Below are 15,000 nucleotides of genomic sequence, written 5' to 3'. Positions count from 1 at the left end.
TCGCTGAACTGCAAATCGTACATCGTACACAGGATTCCCTCCGTCCGGTGCAGGACGCCACAATCTGGGTGGAATGTAGGACCCTTGGTGCTTATCGTTCGACCAAATCATTCCCCTATCACGGCGTGGTTCAACCGTGCCGACCTGCGCTGGGAATGATGATTGTGAATCCCACATCACACAGCATCGGACATCGGTAATTGGAGTACTTTCTGGTGAACTTACTCGAGGCCCCTATGGACCGAAGGGGGTTTAATTTGCAGCAGGAAACGGAGTGTAATAAAGCTAATTACATTTACTGCACCAGGACCTCGGAAACGGGATTTTGGTGTAGGTTGGGGTGAATGGTTTAGTGATAATTAGATAAGTTATGCCCCATACACCCAGGGTGCCAACAGCACGCCCAGCATGCTGTCGGTTGAGGACCATTCTCTCTCTCTCTCTCATCAACCATCCATCCATAATGCATGACGATGGTGATAAAGTTCGGGCATCATCGGTGTGGTGGCATTGATGGCTATTCCACCGCCCCAAAAATGACTCCTTTACGAGCCATCGCACATCACGGAGTCCCTACACAAAGTTATCACAGAAGTGCCGTGCTGTTCTGGTAAGCTGCTGATAATGTTGCTAACGTTCGGTGTTCGTTCGTCGAAGTACGCCAAGGTGCGTGTTACGGTGGTTGCTAAGAGGCTTCGTCAGGAGCTGACAGCAGCTTTTGGGGTCAAGGTTGCTGCCACGGGGAAGCGAAGCAGGCGGGGCAGCACTATTTGTCCTTCTTTTCGAACCTCTAGATGCTGGCTAGATTGCACGCCTCAGTGGAGTGTGACGTCCAAGAAGGATCGACATCTTTAATGGAAAGGTTTCCCCTTCCGTGATGAGCAACTCCGTCCATTGACGGGGGAATGGTTATTTCCGGATTATTGCGAAACGAATCAGGCACCTCCGAGACGCAATTCCGGTGTAATTCAATCAAAGTTTGCCAAAAACAATATCCGCCCACAGGGCTTCAATGTGAGTGCCATTTCCACATACTTAATCAGTGTCGGTCAATCAGATACAGGCTAGAGAGGAGTACCCTCATCACTACCGTGAAGCGCCATTACACTTCGAAAATCGGGAAATTGCCAGACCAAAGTGAAATGCAAACAAACCACTCGGTGAGCTTCAATTTGCATCGTTCCGTTGAAAGCATTTTCAATATTCAATTTAAACATTTCAGACCCGGCAGAGAGACCCCTGATGGTCTGAAAGGAGCGTCCCGCCCCTGGAAGGCCATTAGATAAACAATTCGCACCGTGAAAGCGGTGCACGCGGTCGCTCACGTCTCATCGTGCCGGCCAGACAGAGGCCCAGAGGCCCCGGTTTGTCCAAAAACAACAAACGGAACCGCAAAATAAACCTTGAAATGTTCTGCGCTATCTAGCGCCATGCCTTGCGCCATTCCCGGAACACTGTACTGGACAGTTTCTAATCCCCGAGTGAGTCCTGTGGACAGGTAGCCGCATGACGGCCCCACGGTCCTGCTCGTTGTTTATTTACAAACAGTGACACTTTGTGTCGGTGTGTCTGTGTACGTGTGCCACGGTGAAGCTTCACTTCATCGTCATCTTGTCGGTGGCAGGAGGCTGTGGAGCAGGCAGGGCTTGCTCCGTAGACCATCACATCCGGCTTTTCTGTGTGACGACACACCACACACCAGGAAGGACGCCGTTTTGAGCGGATTTCATTGTTATTTCTTCCCTTCCACGTCTTTGCTTTCCATCTCGCTGGTTCCACTGTTGCTTCCACGCCACAGACTCCTGTTTGTCCTCAATCTCTCGGTTTGTATGTGTGTTTTAATGCCGCAGTCGCTGTTTGATGGAGCGCCTTTTTGTTTACGCTTTTAATTTCCTTTTCCAGACGGCTACCGCTTGAAGCTAGTTGTGTGTTCACCCATGTGGTGGTACGCCACAAAATGGTAAAGTGCCAGTGCGAAGCGACGGCAAAGAGGACGACTCGGCCCCGTGCAACTCATTTTCGATTTCTTTCCGCCATTTCACCGCCACCGCAACAAACCATTCCATTCCGAGCTCAAGGGCCACCCAATTAGTTTTGGCTGACGGAAATCTCCCGGCGTTTTTTTTTTGGTTTTAGGTTCATTTGGAGGCCACGGCATCCTCGCTGCTATCTGACCTCGGCCACACCGCATTGTGCCGTCCATTTTGTGTTATGCTTCGGGCAGCGCCCCAAAAAGGAAGAAGCATTAATGCCTCGGAGATCCTCGGAAGCTCGTGCGTTCATTGCAGCATGAAGATGTTGATGAATGAATGGCGAAGCCTCTACACCGCATGTGAGGGTTGGACGTGTTCCCGGACATTCGTACCCGGGTATCCTCGTAGGTACAGGCAATGGCCGGTTGAGACTCCAAAGGCTCAGACATTTCTTTGCATTCAAAGCCCAACCCAACGCTACGTTAGTCCGGCGGTGGATGAAGGCAGCAGCAGCAGCAATTAAGCAAATCGCAACAAAGTGGACAATAAAACGAAATGACCGCCTTGGGGGGCGGGGAGGATGGCCATCCGAGACCAAGGATGGATCTCTTGGTGCGGCCATTTCGTGCACTGAGGGCCACAGGAAAAAAGGGGATGCTCGGTTGCTGGGTATAATAATGGTCTTTTTTTCTCTCTCCCCTGCCCTGGTCGCTTTATGCTCCAAAGCAAGCGTAACGTTGAATAGAATTGAGGCCACTAGACCCCCAACCCCCCTATCCCCAGAGAGAGGGGTGCCAAGGGATGCATACCACCCCCCCAAACCGGTTTATGGCGCTTCGTTTTACGTGATATTTCATGATTTCCTGCTGTCTTACTGCCCTTGGGTTGCACAGGGTTGTGGTTCATTAAAAAAGGAAGCAGGCACCCAAAATCCACTCGATGGCCACTGAGCGCTGCTGCAGTTCCAATTTAAAACGCGACGCAATTTCCCGCACTATTTTGGTGCCTCGTTCTCGGGCTGCGGTTTTGCGGAACGCTTTTCGATTACAAATCCGAATGGTGAATGTGGTATTCAACTTATTTTAATTCCTTTTTTTACTGTGAAGCCACAGCCATTCATTTGATATCAGAAAATGGCAACCACAGATCCCAGAATTGCTGTGGAATGTCTGTGGCCTTCTGTGTCCGATACGAGATCTCTTGCACCGCTTTACATAAGTACTCGAAATATGAGTAATATTATCCCTTCACATTCTCCTCTCCATTTTTTCCGATTGCAATTAATAGGGAGTCGTTTCGTGGAATTGCCACGGTCGCATCCGGTGTACAGGTCCAGAGCGGATGAAGCATCCATAACACCAGTAATTAACCAGCAAACGGTGGTTCCATCGCGCTCCTGAGTGTCCCCCACCAGCGCCGCCTATTTGAAGGGCATAATGATTGTCCTTGATATTCAATACGCTTCTTTCTGAAATAACAATTCAAAGGGAGGCAGAGAAAGACAGCGGGGAACCGTGAATTCCAGACAGAGCCGCAGTGAAACCGGAGATCCCAGATGTGTCCATCTCGGCGTTGATGATGATGATCGGCGGGCATTGCCATCCGATGCGCGCAATTAAAACAGGGAAGGAACACGCGATGCGTCCGCCCGTGTGTTTGCGTCGGAATCTGGTTAAATATATCTCTCCCTCTCGGGGGGTGGTTCAATTGGTTCGCATCGGCGCCTCTCGTCTCGTCTCGCACCGACACCGTTGATCAAGGTCAGATGTGTTGTGGTGTTAAGCGTGTTGCGCAGCAGCAAGCCATGGCGCCGGTCATGTTGAAGGATTCACTCTAGTCGCGTGATCTCTATGCTCCAAGATTCTTCATCGTTCCGCCACGAGTACTAGATTAATTCGTTTGCCACGTTGTTCCTTCTCTCGCTCTCGTTCTGATTTGCCTTCTATTTTTTTTTTTGCGATGTGATTACGCTCGAAACATGATTTAATTTCGCGATTTAATCCGATTGAAAGTGGCCTCTGGCGGTGGTGCTGAATGGCCTTCTTAGCTTCTTAGCCACTTCACTGCACTCCGGATTTCACTGCTCCATCATCATTACGCTCTTGTCATAAAGAATGTGTATTTACGCATCATTACGCTATTGCTTTTTACGCGACACCAAGCGGCACACATACGTACGTACACGACGACAGCACATTATCAATTACTTTCATTCGCCGTAGTAGTAAAACAACAAAATATGGCATCCGAGAGCATCAGACTGTGACTGAGGCTGTCTCCTTTCACATTTCGCCATTCGTTGGCGCCTATTTTTGCCGTCACGATGCCCGCGATAGTAACGCACCCGAAACGCGCAAAAAGGAGGCCCCCTTCCGCAGCCTTTCGTTGCTGCCCGGACGCTGGCGTCACTCCTATTTTACAACAGAAGAAAAAAAGAAACGAAACCGACGACTCGAGCGGATTTAACGCTTATCACCACCCGCCCAGTAATGCGATTTTGCATTTCGTCGCATCACCCACCACCACCAGCAGTAGCACCAGTATCACCACCAACCATCATCATGCATACACACAGCCAGATAGACCAACAAATACACATGTGAGCGCGAGTTGTGCTAATCTTTAAAACGCTCGCAATTTGCTCCACACCACCGAGGCCTCCGCTTGGCCTCCTCTTTGCTGGGGTACACTTTATTTAATCGTGCACAGACACAGAAATACACGAGGTACAATCGGAGCACCATACATCGATTTGCATAGCAGCGGACCACGCAAATTGCTGTTCGGTGTAGCGCTGCACGCGGTCCTGAACGCGGGGGGGGGGAGGAATTGATTTGATTTCGCGCGTCCTTCTAGCACTGTTATTGCTGCGATCATTGTAGCGCACTGAACACTCACAGTAATACCATAAAAATGCGACTGAATCACCAAAACACAATACCAACCGGCTTGTAGTTCACTTCGAAACACTTCGTAACCGGAAATTGGATTCCAAAACACACTCAACAGAAAACGCGAGTTAGCGCTTTAACTGTCTAGATGCTCACTAGCGGATAAGGAAAGGTCTTTCGCGCTGACTGTCTGACCGGAACGGATCGGGAATCCGATTGAACCGACGTTCGGGAGTAAACTGTCTGGCGAGCTGGCGTACATCGCAGGCATCATCCCATCCTATCGCGCTCTGTTGCTATCGCTCGGATGCTGCCTATCACGCGCTCTCTCTCTCTCTCTCTTCTCGCGCTCCAAGTTTCTAGAGCGCGCAAACAGCGGCAGGTTCTAGAATTCTCGCAAAACGTGGAGTCCACAAATCGTGCTGAGGATGCGGTTCATTCCGACTCTGCCAGCAGGAGCATAAACCGCCGTATGAGAGCCACGAAAGAGTTGGCGGTTTGCCGTTGCACGGCAACACACAACAGAGAGCACAAGAGCAGGCAAGTGTTGCGTTCGTTCATTTCTTCGTTGGTTGGCGCGTGGAGTTCGTGGAATGTTTTTGGGGGCCAGCCAGCCAGCCAGCCAGCAATGTTTTGTTTTGGTTTTTTGGACAACGATGCACTGTCTTGCTGCATTGTAGAGTAAAGGAAAGAGTTGGAGGGAGTTTTTATTTTTTTAAGATGCCACATTTTATGCTGTGATTGCTTTGATAGAGCTTAGCGCACAAACATGGCATCGGACTTCCCATTGAAAGGAACCCTTTTCCCAGCTTTTTGGTGTTCTTCAAAAAAGTGATTGCCTTTTTTGTTGCTCCATGGCTTTTAAATTGTGCTTTCAGAACTACATTTAAATTCTGAAGTTGTCTTTTTTATCGCGGAAAATATCCATTTTCAAAACACGGAGAGCAAGCAGCAGCAGCGCTCTCGCCAGTGTTCACTCACTAGACAGCTGGGAAGTTCACTCACAAGGACCAACTACCATGCGTTCTCCATTTGCCCGTTCAATCCGCACCCCGAGTACACCCCAAACCCCATCGCCATCGTTTCGCGGCAAGCCCGACCGTCCGACTTCAATGGACGGCGGGATTATTGGTTCACTCGATGTCAGGCGGCACACAGCAGGCGGTGGGGGCTTATGGTCGCCGCTGCTGCTTCTACTACCCTTGCTCCTGTTGTTGACTGTTGCGTGTTGATCTTACCGCTCGGTACCAACAGTGTGCGCGTGCGGTGACCTGGCTAACGTATTGGAATGACGTTTATTAAAATTTTACTAAAATGTGCCCCATCCCTGCCACCCCACTGTGTGTACCGTCTGATCGGCGGTTCGCTGGCTGGCTCCGCTGCATATGTATTAGCTTCATATGTTGGCAGAACCGCCGGCCGACCAGCAGGGGTTGTGGATGTTATTTCCTATTTTCTCTGCTCTGCCCGACCTTTTTGCAGGGGCTTGGGGAGGATGGAAACCACCCCTAGATCACACATACACACCAAGTCCCAGACAAAACAGCAACAACAGGAGGGTGAAAATAAATTGAATTGTCATTTCTTTAAACTCAATTTCGAGCATGAACCAGCTGGAAGTGATAGCCGGCTTTCCGGCGGCGTCCGGTACGGTGGCGTCCCGTCGCTTAGTGGTAAAGTTTGCGCAGACCGATATTGCAATTGCAGCCATTCGCTACAACCAACCCCCGGGAGCGACCCCTTGCCAACACCACCCTCAATCTCTTTATGCGTTGTTATGGCGCGTTGTTTGTGCGTGGTGCGGTGTTGGTGTTTTTTTTTCTAACTTGTTTGTTCGCCTTTGCAAGGTTACTGAGCGAAACATTGAGGTAAAGTTTACAATTTGCGTTATCCACACCCACACACCGACACAATCGTGCGAGTACTAGCGTGACACACAAGCTGTATAAAAAGTGGTTGGTGACGATGGCATGAAAACAGGGACTAGGGGCATTATTAAGCCATTTGCTAGTTGCAAAGTTCACTTCAACAAATTGCACGTCGGTATTATTAATCCTTCCTTCCCTTTTTTTCCCACCACCTTGCTCCGTTTTTTTTCTCTTTTTGCTGTTGCTTTGCGAGAACTTTTCCAATCGCCAGAATGTGCTGCTGCTGCTGGCTGGCTGGTGATGAGATAAGCGTATTGATTAAGACATTAAGTCTCGCACGCGTCCACACAGCCACACACCATCACCTCTTGTCGGCATAATTTGCACGAAAGTTCTTCAGCTTACCATCCCACTTTACCCGCCGTAGTGACGTACCGATCGGGGGTTCGCTAATTTTCCCGTCGTAAGTGAAACTTTCATCATCTCGCACCGAGTGCAGTAGGCGATGGCGTCACGGGGGGGCTTTGCAATGTGATTTATTAGCACCAAATCCGCGCGCGCGTTGTCGTCGTCGTCGGCGCCACCGTTGCCGTGGGATATTGACTGACTGGCCGTAAACCGAAATCGAGATCCCGTGCGGCGATGGCAAAAGTTGGCGACCATTAATCTTCGGTGAACGCGCCACCCAGATTCTCCTTCACCACGTGGGGGGCTTCTAGTAAGCAGAGTGGCGCACGATAAGCACAAATGTGTTCGCCGGTTGGCAGCCATGTTGGCGAGACATGTGCTACAGAGGATCCTCCTGGAACTGCCATTTTTATGCCAACAAATAATCTACAAAAAAAGAATAGTAGTATGAGCTCCAGGATGCATTAGCTAGTTCTACCGGCGTATGTGTGTCTTTCGTGGGATGTAAATTAAATTTCTGCAAACTGCAAATGGAAATTTATGACTCCGCTACATTGAAGGCGAACGGTGCACCAACACCTTAAGGCAGCTTGAACGCGGGTAAACCACGTAGAGCCGGAGAAAGTTGCGCGGAAAACCTCGAAAACGTCCTGGGAGTGTCCGCTCTGGCAAATGATAATTTCTCGTTTCGCCCGGAGCGCCGTGCGCTGTCAGGTGTGGTGTATAAGCGTAATGGATTCCCGGATGCTGGTCGGAGCGGGTGTGTTTGCGTAAGCTCCCCAGTTGGAATGTATTTTATTTCTCTGTTTCCCATTCGCCGGCTGATGGGGAACTTATTTAAATGTAAATTCGGCAACACTTTCAGCAGCATAGCACCGCGGTGCATGTGTGTTAGAGCTTTGGGGTGTAGAGGTGCAAGTGGTGGTTCCATTTCCGTCGTTCTCCAGCCATGATCCAAGGTGCCAGTTAATTAAGCTGTGTATGTGTGCATCGTAATGAGCGCAGCCGGGTTTGATCGTCCTCGTATGCACTGCTTCATATCTCTCTCTCTCTCTCTCTCTCCTCTCTCCATGGTCTCGATACTTCCATTTTGCTGCAATTAATGCAAGCAGTAATGTAATGCATAATATGCAGTGCCCCGCTGGTGGCACCGTTTTCTAAGAAGGAAAGGGACCTGCTGCAGCAGCAGCCCAGACTGCCTGCGCTGGCACTGGAACATGATGCTGGTGTGTAACATTATGCAAATACCACACGAAGGACGCGCGTCCATCTCGTGTCGCGTTGTTCCTCCTTCTCCGAAGGCGAGATGGATGGTGAATGTGTCATTCGCCTCACACCAGCACCGCTACACGAACCGCGAGAGCTTTATGAAGGGAGAAATGCACCCTCTCTATTCGTTTTCATCCCCCTTTCTTTTGTGCTTTCACAGCTACAATGTCTGTGAACTTATTATGCGTACCATTACGTGGGTTTGGCTCGTCGAATGAATTGTTACGACACTGGCACCATTCTGAGGGCCCATTCCACACAAGCAGAAAACAATCCACCTCTCCTTCCCCCCCATTGGTGGAGATCCAAATACAGACTCACATACCGCGACACCAGAAGAAGAAAAGCTACATAACGAATCGCTACATTTAGCATTATCTCGAACGTCTGCTCCAAGGATGCAAGGATGTTTTTGGAATGAAGACAGCGCGCTCGCACCAACGCTCTTTGAAAGGCATATGTGCAACCCCCGGCGCAAACCAACTCCATTCGCGCTGCAGCGTTGATGTGCTACATTTATGAAACTCGTGCCTTCAAGGGATGAGCAGCAGGAGGGTGAAGCGAAGCGAAAGGAGATCGAAGGAGAGAGAGAAATGGTTTGGCACACCGCAAGGCAGGCAGGCAGGCAGACAGGCCAGACCACCCTGGCTGGCATGGTGTGAAAATGTGCATCGCAGGACGCGCATCCGCGTGTCGAGGATGTCTGATATCTAAGGACAGGGCATGGAGCACTCTGGGAGGGGGGGGGGGGGGGCGTGGTGGCCGGGTGTAAAACGGCTTAAGGTGCAGCGTCATGGAAGCGCAATGAAGTGACTTTGGTGTGAGTGAATGGGCGGGAGTGTGTACTTAAAGTTGAAAGGTGCGCCACTGTTCTTTCGCTGTCTCTCTTTTGCTACAGATGCTCTGTTTCCCTTTTTGGTGGTGCTGGTGCCGGTGATGGTCTGTGAAAACCGCCTCTTTAATCATTCACCAGGCAAACGGTACAGTGGCCTTTGATATGCTCTGCTTCCTCCTTGTCCTTGTCGTCGTCGTCGTTGTCGTCGTCGTCAAACGGATCCACTTAGAGCTCATGTGCGCGGTGACTGAGCAGCTGATAAAGAGAGAAAACACAAATCAACATCCGCCACAGCAAACAGGCAAACAAACAGCACCACCACAAACCACCTGAAGTTCGTTCCAATCCGATCGATCGTGCGATCGAAGAGTGTTGGCAAAATGGCATCCTGGAGTGACAGGTACGGGCGTGCTGCACGTGTGCTGCACCTGTACGCAAACCGTTGCCAGTGGCTACAGGTGAAGACGGCCATGTTTTCCAATTTATGAGCAACTGTCAAGAGAGAAAGGGGAGCGATACAATGTTTCCGCCCCCGGGATTACGGGTACGAATGCTGTCGTAGCTCGAATGTGGTTAAGCTTAAGCTGGCTTGTTGGTCTGGAAAATGTACTGTATGCACCACAATCGTATCCTAGCTGTGGCTGGCTGTGTGATTGTACCTCTTTTCGCATAACAATGATCCCTCTTGTGACATGTTGGTTCATTTAGAGAGAGAGAGAGAGAGAGAGAGAGAGAGAGAGAGAGAGAGAGAGAGAGAGAGAGAGAGGACACCGGCTCTGTGCGTCCCCGCACTAACCAGTTGCATTGCTGCATTGCTGCATTGTTGCTCCAGGCAGATTTAATCTTAAAATTTGGTCTACCCAACCTCACATACCGTCGTGTGGTTAAGGTATTTGTTCGGCGAAACTAACCAACGCATGATACAGCAACTGCAAACGTCCTGAAATGTGATTAGAGTTGTGCCAGAGTTTTCACTTCATGCGTTTCTAATCCACGTTCTGCGCCAACAGTTTCAGGAAAGTTTTGTTTGCAGCCTCTCTCTTTGTCTCTCTGTCTCTAGAATCATATCGTTATAATTTTCACTTTGTTCCAAGGATGGCCATTTTCTGTTGATTTGCACACCCGATTGCTACATTTCAGCTGTTGTCACAATGGCCACTGGCTGCTTTCATCACGATAAACTACTTTGACATGTTTACGAGAATGTTCCCGAGGACCGGAAAGGGACCGGAATGCGAGAGATGCAACGTCCGAGTAGCCCGACTCCGTGTAGCTTCTAGTTCGAGGTGAGGTTATGTTACCACTTGACCGTTGAGAAGGGTGTTGAGGAACAATTTTTTTAACAACAAACTTCGATTACATCATGCTGGCCAACTAAACGAAGACGAAGCAGAAAAAGAAGAAGCCAAAGTTCTGGCCGAGCGTGGCTGGTGTGCTGTTACTGGCGCACTCCAGTGATGCGTCTGCACTGCTCGTACCACTTCCGCTGTCAGTTGATCCAGAATTCAAAACATTCTTTGTCCTCCCGCTTTGTGTGTGCTGATGGTGGTGGTGATGGTGATGGTTCGAGAAAAGCCCTCAGTGGAGCGCTTTCAGAATGTGCCTTTTCGTTTATCTTTCCGTATCACCTTCCCGGGGAGCGCCGAATGATGCTTCTGGTTTTAACTCTTCAAAAACAGCTCGCTAACCACCTTACCACCTTCCCGAGGGGTGGTTGTCGTCAGCTGGCAACCTGTGTACTGTGCGCTGAGAGGATTCTGCGTTTGTTGCGCTTTTAGAACATTTCATGGACATCCTGTGAGAGCTGGCTAAACCTAGATCCTTGCTCTCGGTGGACGGCGATGGTGTCATTTCCCCGGAGGAATCACACGAAGTTGTTGCTGCATTTCGCTACTGCATCCAGCAAGCTGCAGCTTCATCCGGAGTGGTGCTTTGTAGCTGACAACAGCTTCTCGCTTCTTGGTTCAGCTGCTACTCCGGCTGCTGCTGTTGCTCTTATTTCAACAAATTGTCCCAGGGTGTTTCCGGTCGCTAGCGAAAGAGGATTTGGTCTTCTATCCCCCCGGCCCGGGGCAAGAGCTAATGCTCTTGTGTGGACTTAAAACTTTCTCGAAATGGCCATTCCACGTTGCAAAGCTCTCTTTCCGCTGTGGATTAAAAATGGAACAAACCGACGTGTGACGTGTGTGCGACGAGTAAAAGGTTGGAAAATTCGTGCACCAAAACAAGGAGCCGGTGGATCGCGAAATGCGGGGCGGAAAAATAGAATGTACCCGCACCACTGGCACCGCAGGACTCGTCTCGTCAATATCGGCATCGCTCGACGGTCGCACCAGTGCGCTGGCAGTGGATAAAAGAGAAAACGAGAGAGAGAGAGCGGAAAACGGGAGATTGTCTGACATTTCACTATACGCGCGGCTGTTAGCTTGTGGATATCCTTTCGCTCCTTCGTCTACACTCGGTGTGTGCGCGGGCGCTCTATGCCCTCTTTTGCTACTCAGCGGTGGTGCTAAACTTTACGCCCGGAAGACCTTTGATGTCGATGTTGGATGATTTATATTTCTTCGGAAAGTAAAACTTTCCCGCTGTCGGAAGCTTCGCCCTCTCTTCGCTTCGCTTTTCCGCCTTTTTTTCGTTGGTATCGTGAAGGAAAAGAAGGGAGAGAGCGGAAAGAACACAGTAGAATTAGGATGCATGAAAATGCGATCATTCAATTGTTGAATGGAACGGTGTCTGAGACGATGGTGGTGGAGAAAGTGGAAGCAGACCGATCCCTCACGTACAATGTGCTGCTGCTTCTTGTGCGGGGAGGGTTTTGCATTTGGATTCGCGCTCAAATGTAAGATGCTGGCCATTGTGAGGTTCCTTTTCAACGAGTGCAGGAATATTCGCTTCTCACAAGATAAACGATGAAGGAGAAGTAGCTAAAGGTGTCAGTACACGATAGCAACTTTCACTTACTGTAAATTGTCTTTAGATTAGCGGTAACTGTAACTTGGCGTTGCATTTTCACCTACATTAAAAATTCTATACTTAAATGGTATTATCTAATTGACTGTATAATCAAGTTTGAAATGGGATTAAAAGGCCATTTCAAACGATTTTATAATCTGAATGGATAAGTGAAGTTATTTATGTGAAAGATCGAATTAAATCTCGCTTTGGCATTTTTGTTTAATAGATAATTATCATAGCAGCTCCTAGTGATAAACCTGTTAGCATTCGTGTGTCTGCACCTTAACCAGCAGAATTCGAGAGCACCGATCCCTTATACAGAGAAATGGCTGAAAAGAAATGCCCACAAAAGGTAAATGCTTTGGCTTTTATTTTGAGAAAAAGTTATTTGGCTGCCCACGTTTTGGATGCATTCAAAAGTAAACCCCTGGCAAATCTTGCGATCCTTGAACTCTCCCGCATCTCTGACTGCTTATACTGTTGCAAAGACAAGCCACTCTGGAAGTCCCAGTTGAGTGGTGAAGATAGGCTGGCAAAAGGAAAGCATTTTTTCAGAAGAAAACAAAGCCTTGAAAGTTTCGAAAAAGGAATAGCCCCATGTTGTGCTCATAAAGGGGGTAAGGCGTTTGAATGTATGGCAAAAACTTGCCCGAAAGAAAGACGAGCACGTAATGAAGGCTTAGGCGGAGTTCACTAGCCCGTGAGCTAAACTTCATCCCCGAGCTTCATTTCTTACATTTTAATTCACTCGAACACAAGACGTTGTGTGCCGTTTGTGGTTTTTGGTTTTCCGGGTTATGTGTTTTGTATTTTACTAACTGGAGCTCCACCAGCTCCCCAAACCACTAGCAGAGTTCGTAGTTATCCGAGCGATCAAAGGCTGTAAGCTGAACCTCTTGCCAACCAGTGCCCTTACCCGCTCTCTCTCTGGCTGGATTTCCCAGTTCTTTATGCGGTTCTTTATGCGGCAGGGTAGTAATTACATCGAATAATCTTCATAATCGTCCGCCTAAGGCGATGTTGTTTGGCAGAACGCGACAGAACTTCCCGCACCCACCCCCACTACTAACCCATTCTTTTCCTGGAAGGAATGAAGGAAGAAGGAGATGTTTAAGAACATTTCGAAATCCGCACAGCGCAAAAAGCCAAGTGATATTAATAATCACCACCACCACCACCAAAGACCACTTAAGATGCTGTGCAGCGTCACGGGTGCGCGCTAGTTAAACAGCAAAGTTGATTTGCATTTCCAAGACCACCAAGAGGAAGGATTAAATCGTTCGGAATGGAATTCCATTCCGGGACCGACGGGTCTTCGAAAAATGATTGGCACCCCGCATCCATCCGGAAGGAAGTTGAGAGTTGAGCTGAGTTGAGGCGGGTGAACGCTGAAGTGGCGCCCTTCAAGGCGGGGTTTATCTTTAATTAATATATAATACGGAACGGTGTGTCGGCGTTTGTTACCGGCTGAAAATCCCGGAAGAATGCGTTTCCCGGAAGAAGATTAATGAGGTTTTCCATTTTCTTTTTTTTTTTGGCATAAAGTTAGCGCGGCGTCTGCTCATTCTATTTTAAGGATACGAGCCAGGAATAAAATGGCGGATCTGATTACACGTTATCCAATTATTTCTTATCTCTTTTCGGTTTCCGTTTCCTTTTCCGTTTTCATTTTCGGTGTATTAAATGCGAATTGCGAAACACACGAAAGGGATCAAAGTAGTCAGTGGGCTCCGAGAGTCAGTGAATGCACGGACCCATTCGTATCAATTATGCAGACATTAATTCGCATTTCAAGGTTTTTCTTTCGACTATAATGCGTTAACATCAACAACACGCTTGTTGTTTTCCATCATAAGCGAAACCCCGGGGGATGTGGTGGTTTGTAATTATTTACACCAGCTTATTAATGCACGAGCGTGCGCTGCGTACAAAGCGAACATCAGAAATGATCGCGAGCGGTCATATTGCTGATTACTTCTCGAGCACACACTCGCACTCCGCGGGCTCCATCGCTGGTGTGCTTGATGAGGAACGTCGAATACACACCAGTACGGTAACCGGGAAATAAAATTTTCAAACTATTTCACTTGAATCGTATGAAAATGAGTATGATCTCCCCCCTTCGAGAGACTCAACCCAATCCACATGCCATATGCAGGACTCGAAGGTGGTTAAATTTTAAATTAAAATCCTCCAGCTCCCTGATCCGATCATCAGGAAAAGGAGAAAGCGGAAGTGCCAAACCTGCTTCTCACCGCTCCCAAGGGAAAACGATATAAATTCTGTGGCCACGCGTCCATCCCGAACGGCGGACATGTGCAGATGGTTTTTACAATTTTTCGGATTTACTTTTCGAAACCAGCTACCGCCGGTGGGCTCGACGGTCCGATGATCGCCAGCGTGATGCTGGCGCACCCCTTTAGGGTTGGCCTATTTCACTGTTCGCCATGGGCAGTTCCAAACACAGAGAGAGCGAAAGAGAAAAAAATCCCCCTAGCATTGTAAATATTGGCCCGGTGAGGATTAAGGTTTGGCCCCGGAAAGCGGCTCTGACTCCCTGGATGCGGAAACTCGAACGGCGAACGGCTCAACGGCATTTTGGAGTTACTGTGGAGGCCGTTTTTGGTTTTCTCACTTTTTGGTGCATTTTTTGCGTGTGGCTCTCTCGTTCGCTTGCTCGCTTTTCTCGTTTCCGGTCAACGTTTCAACGCACATATTGCGAGTGTTGGCGATGTGCGTGCAAGTATTTGTTTATTTAGTGTGGTTCCGGTGTTGGTTGTTTTTTCCGATTGTTTTTTCTC

General features: G+C 48.9%; 1 protein-coding gene across 2 annotated transcripts in view; it reads right to left on the bottom strand.

Annotated features, from left to right (window-relative positions):
- Window positions 1-5,085, bottom strand: part of LOC126575749 (spondin-1) — a 14,266-nt gene extending 9,181 nt beyond the window's left edge. Inside the window, exon 1 of one of the 2 annotated variants that reach the window (XM_050236606.1) lies at window positions 4,872-5,085. The gene's annotated coding sequence lies outside the window, so the exon portion shown is untranslated. The remainder of the gene's footprint in view (window positions 1-4,871) is intronic. The other variant, XM_050236605.1, reaches the window with a different exon arrangement.
- Between the last annotated feature and the right edge of the window lie 9,915 nt (window positions 5,086-15,000).

This window comes from Anopheles aquasalis, chromosome 3, assembly GCF_943734665.1.
Source record: "Anopheles aquasalis chromosome 3, idAnoAquaMG_Q_19, whole genome shotgun sequence".
Taxonomy (NCBI): domain Eukaryota; kingdom Metazoa; phylum Arthropoda; class Insecta; order Diptera; family Culicidae; genus Anopheles; species Anopheles aquasalis.
This window is presented reverse-complemented; position numbering and strand designations above follow the sequence as displayed.